Source organism: Rhea pennata, chromosome 1 (assembly GCF_028389875.1).
Source record: "Rhea pennata isolate bPtePen1 chromosome 1, bPtePen1.pri, whole genome shotgun sequence".
Lineage (NCBI taxonomy): Eukaryota > Metazoa > Chordata > Aves > Rheiformes > Rheidae > Rhea > Rhea pennata.
This window is the reverse complement of record NC_084663.1, coordinates 185199490-185205489: the sequence shown is the minus strand read 5'-3', so window position 1 is coordinate 185205489 and position 6000 is coordinate 185199490.

Below are 6000 nucleotides of genomic sequence, written 5' to 3'. Positions count from 1 at the left end.
AGTTGTAAATAGCTGCTCATTAAGCAAGCCAATGAAGGGGGGAGCTCTGCACATTGGTAGGGTGATGTCTATTGATCGTGTGTGTGTGTGTGTGTATAAATAGTTTAGTGCAGGCAACCTTAGCTCTGAATTAGGACTAATTATTTGGTCAGTTGGTATTATTTTTATCAATTATTTGACAACATTCTCATTTTGTTCTTTTTTTTTTTTTCTTTTTTTTTTTTTTTTTTTTTTTTACATAGATCTGTGCTCAGTGGCAGTTCTAGCCTATCATTGGGACAATCATGTCATTCTCATGATGGTCCTTTGCTGGTCAGTAAGTAACACATAGCAGTAAGTTTTAGTTAGTATTTTACAGTAAGTAAAATAACTATTTTAAAGTATTTTTTAATTGTAGTTTATACACTGTTCCTGAGCTGATCACCTTTTAAAGACAACAACATCCTGCAGAATATTTATTTGCTCTCAAAGTCCAAGCTACTATTGTTTGCAAAGTGTATTACAGATCCATAATAAATTGTCCAAAGCCTGCAAGGCCTAAAATACACATAGGTCATACGTTCACCAGTAAAGAGATGTCTGGAATTCGTGAAAAGGGCAGAAAACTGCGTAACTGATCAGGCATATACATACTGAACTGCTTCAAGTCCAGGTATTCATTTAGTGTATGTGTTAAGTACAGCACTGAATAATCTATAAACACAGAAAGCATGGAGAGAAACCCTGCAGGGATCCACCCGGGAAATCTCAAAGCAGGTGAGTGACACTCACGGTTCTGCTGTGATGCACACCGGCAGAAAAGCAGTAACTCATTGCCATCAACACCAATACGATGTCTCAGCTCTTCACTCTGGTTAAGCAAACCAGACATCTCAAACCACATGCCAGTTTGTCCCTGAGAGGGGAAATGTCTTCTGACCAGTCCCTGTGCGTGTTTTTGCTCCTTGGTAAGACGCTTTCCCTTGCTTATGCAGCTGTAGAGCAGCACACTCCACATGTGTGGGAGGTGGTGGATAGCTGTTAGCTGCATCAAGCTTTCTGTGCCTTCTCCTCAACACCTATGTCTAGTTTGGGTGCTAGTGAAACAGTGTTTAAGTAACAACATATCCAGTGAAAGGCTTGATCAGTCACATTAGCAAAAAGTAAGCAAGATTCCTGAGGAGATATGTAAGCTCTCACCACCAGCTGTGGCTCTACAGCTTGTTGCACTATCAAATCATGTTTCACATTTGGAAAATCTGGCCGTGGTGCCCTGGGACGCTGCAGTCATGATCTTTCCTAGACCAACACAGGGCAGTGCTCCTGACATGGTGACAAGACCTTGCAGAACCCAGACAGTGCCTCTTGCCTCTTCCTAGTGAAGAACTCCCCAAATTTGCTGCTGGGACCAAGTATCGGGAACTTAGGTTTCAGAAACAGCTCCCCCCAGCTGCCAGGAAACCAATCTCACCATGCTGGGGTGGAGCAGCCATACAAAGGCATCACAGCTTTGCAGTGGATCCACAATCACAACACTAAGAGGGCACTGCAGAAAAGCTCTCCTCTCCCCTTCCACATCCTGCATGAGTAGGGAAAAAAGGTGAGTGCCCATGCGGATGCACTCGTACAAGAGCGGCTCTGCTGGGACACTGGTGAGTCTCTCTGCAGCATGGATCTGCTTCTGCTGACAAATGCTTGGTATGTGCCAAGCAGGAGACGTGCCTTCCAAGGTGGGGACCCTACCAGCTCAGAGGGGTGAGTGAAAGTGGTTAGGAGCTTTGCTCCATGGAGCATCTTTTTACCACGCTCTGCATTCTCCAAAAGCCCAAAGGGAAAGGCCCACACTTCCAACCCCTGCCAGATGCCAAGCAAGGTGGGCAGCTATAGACAGTGCAGAAAAGAGCAGCAAATGCTGCTGATGTGCTGTCACAGGCATCTAGTGGCACTACTCCAGGGCTACTTGTATTAATGTATATCTGTATGTATATGCATAGAAAGAAAGGGAGAGGTGTCTGCACATTAGCTGAAGTCTGCTCCTTATGTGTGGTACATGGGACACCTCTCTGAAGAGGTCAGAAGCTCTGTGTGAAGTGCTCCCATGGCTCCCCTTTGATACACCTCTTTCTTTGTTTAATAAACTTTATTTTGTTTTACAAGTGCTGGTTGTTAAGATACTGGTAAATAAATCAATAATTCTAGGCAAAGAGAAAACATGAGTCACTTGGAGAAGATACTGTTCAGTGAAAGCTGATAGCAGGTCTACAGGACACAGTTGAAGAGGAAAGTATTCAGCCAGTACAGACACCTCTTTGCCTCCCTGAGCAAACAAGTGCAATTTGGTCCTGAAACATTATAGCGCCTTTCTCTCTGTCAAGGTAGTATCCTATTGAAAAAGCTAAATGGTAAAGAAAGTAGATTACAAAATGAATAAATTAGATTTGAGGTAACTGATTACCCAAGAATGCAAAATGATCGTGTATTTTCAGCCATTGCTTATACCCATCAGCCAAGACTTAAGCCTACCGCTTGCACAGCATTCACCCCATAATGAGAAGTTCATTTTCTGCCAGGTTAACACATCAGTTCCTCGTACAGGTAGAAATTTGATTTTCATCTTAGGGAATGATATGCCAAGAGAGAAATGCCAGAACCTTAGAAATTTAGAAATAGTCTAGAATTTCCTATTCCAGTCGTTTCATAGGCTGCAAAATTGCTTTCACAAAGAAGTGACAGAGGTTGATGACATTGGCCATGTATGTAAACGATCATAGTGTCCTACAGAGATTAATTGGTTCATGAATAAAGATGAGGAGCTGAGGTGTGGAGGGAGAAATCATTTATCAATTATATGCCTTGGAAAACTGAAAGATGATGCAGCCATAACGGCTGAATGGGTTTGGAAGGGAGACTTCTAAATTGAGTTCTAATTCTGTTCTGCTGCATTCACAATAAAGCGCTGTTAAACTAATTGCATCCTTGTGTGGCTCACAAGCGACGACACTGAGCTGCCTTGCATAGCACGCAACGGAGATCAGAGTTCAGTTAGATTTTAGTAGTCCTTTGCATCATTTAAGAAGGATGCTAGCAGGTTACCTTTGTCCTCATCAATAGCGATAATGCACAAAAGGCGGCAAAAATCTTTAAATATTATTCAGAGAATTCATTTTGCATTTGAATCTGAATTTAAAGAGCCAAGAAGCACAACACAGACTCATTTGGCCTCTGTATGCTGTTTCAGTCACATGGATCCATTGGTGTGATTGCCAGCCCCTGGAGGGACTCGTTGCTGGTTAACTGGAACCAACGGGAAGATCAAAACAACAGGAGAATATGCTAATCCCCAACAGGGAGAAGGATCTGACGGGTGCGCCTGCGGTAACAGCTGACCTTTCCCCGCTCCTGTCCCGTGTGTGTGCTTGTTAACAGGTTTATTATTATCAAGAGACAGCACAAACTTCACATGGGCCCTGGCACGTGCAGGAATACACAGCTCAGATCTGAGAATCAATACAATAGTGGCACCAGGATGCCTTTCATAGAGCTCTCAGTAGTTCTCAGCAAAGAAAGCAAGAGATTATTTTGTTAAAAACTAGGACCTGAGCATCCCCTTTGAAATAAAAGCCAGTGCAGGCTCCAGAATTACTCTAAAAGTTAACGGAAATCAGTGCAGGTCAGGCTGCCCCCTACTACTGCACAGGGTCTGCCACATCTGTTATGTGAGTAACACTTGCAGGCACCAGTTCAGCACAGTGCATGGTCCATTCAGTGTAGAAATAATAATTAATCCAGGTACGGCAAAAGCTCTGAACTGAGCACGAATTCTTTGACCAAGCAGCTCTTTGCCAGGGAATGCTGACTGATCAGAAGCAAAAAGGATGGCTGAAAAGGATTAGCTTTGATGAATTTCCCAATTAGAGAAATATGTATATATATATTCAAAAAAAAAGAAGCTTTCAAACTGCTAAAGCTCTCTTTGCAACACTTCTGAAATATACAATTACATCTCATTTCTTCCTTTTCTGAAAAAAAAAGAAATAATTTAATTTTCAGTAAAATGATGAAATATGAAAAGATGAAATAGCTTTTAAATCAAATCAAAATCAAACAGAAGTTGAAATTATCAAAACCAAATGTTTTGATTAACCCAACTGTTGTTATTGTTCCCCCTCACAGTATTTTTTAAAACTGCATTTTGATTCCTACCTTAACTTAGAAAAACTTCCCAGGTTCTCACAAATTTTTGAACAAGAAACAATTTACAGTTGCAGGCAGTGCAATCGTATCTTAATTTATGACTTCTACAGCCTAGAACACAGCAAATTGCTTCTGACCATAAGGAGCATCTCAAAGTGGCCGGGCTGTGGTAGGAAGATAGAAGACAGGCAGAATCAATGGGATTCACAGGAATAAATGCAGCCTCCTACCACCAGGGGAGTCACTCCAGCTCTCGTTCCCGTGAGTAAATAGGACCAGGCATTTCATTTCCATCTAATTGAGATGTCTGGAAGGAGGTCAGATGAATTGCTCCCTAAAAGTGCTTATTTCTCTCCAGCAATGATGCAGGCAGCACCAGATGACTCATTCAGGTATAGAGGTCTACACTGGAAACAGCTAACATCAGAGGAAATGAATCTTTCTTCCTCAGTGGATGAGACAAGCTGATGGTGGGAGTGTCAACATAAGTCAAAGGCCAAGTGATAACCCCTAACAGCTTGGGGAAAGCGGGGGAGTTAATGCTTAAGTTTGGTGTCTAAATACACTCCCACCCCTCTCTATTATGTCAGTCGTTCTTTTTTTACTTATGTCTTGTCTATGCACAACTAGGGTGCTCCTCAGCAACACACAAGGTTTTGGCAGTAATCAATGTATACTAGGTTGCCTATTATAGCAGACCTCAGCAATACAGTATATATAGATCATATGAGGCAAGGAAATCTGATCCACTCTGAGACTGAACTGTCACAGAAATTGTCTTTGTGTGTGAAATGTGTGTCACATGGCATAAATGTCCTTGGGAAAAGAGTCTCTGTGCTTTCGAAAATCAGCCTGCTGCAGAGATGCTTATTGCCCAGGAGCCTCAGCTCAGGCACTCAGATCTGAACAGTTTGGCTGCTGCATTTGGGAGAGGGCAGGATGGAGAAAGGGGACGTAGCAGATGTGGAGTTGACATGTAATATCCCAAGGACAGGGATCACTGATCCTGGTTTTGAAAACAGTGCTTGACCTTGCTGGTGAGACAGGCTGCATACGTGGAGAAGGGTATTGCCTATCCGTGTTGTTTAAATTCTACAGGAAGGAAAAAGGTGTAAAGATAGATCATCCAGATAAGCAACGTTCAGCCCACACTTGACAGGCAACAGGTTTCTGTGTCGAGCCTCAAGACTTGTGATGCTTTTGGGCAAGCAGAAGGCATGGGGATATATCTCTGCCTCCTGGTCAGTCATGTCTTCCACTAGTTATTTTTTGGTCTTTCATCCTACATTTACCTTTCTGTTTATTGTGATTTTACCTGTGTAAAGCTTTAACCACCCACCCCAAGGCCATTCTGCACAGGCTTGGGTTTGACATTCTCTCAGAATTTCATGTAGTGCCTTCAGTTTCCTCAAACACCCGTTGTGTCTCTTTTCGTGAGATATTTCCAGTGCGTATCAGAAACCAAAAAAGCAAGTAGGCAAACAGCACCTTCCAAACAGGGTCTGAACCTCCCCTGTGCAGATGAGCCAAAGAACCCACAGGAAGAGCAACTAAATGATAAAAATGTCTCACACCTGCCATTTGTTCAAAGGTTTCTTCTTACGTAGGTCGGAAGGTTTTCCTTTTCTCACTTAATTAGCATCTTAAGACACAGAGCATCTAGACACAGACAACCCTTTTCTTTCCTTCACTAGCAGGAACTCCACTCCACACATTTTAAAATCTGCTCTGTTCTACCCAACTTATTAAATCCATTTTTTCTTTAAATTTGCATCTGTGCACCAAACATTTCCAAATGAAAGCATAACTGGATGAACAAGTTTTGTT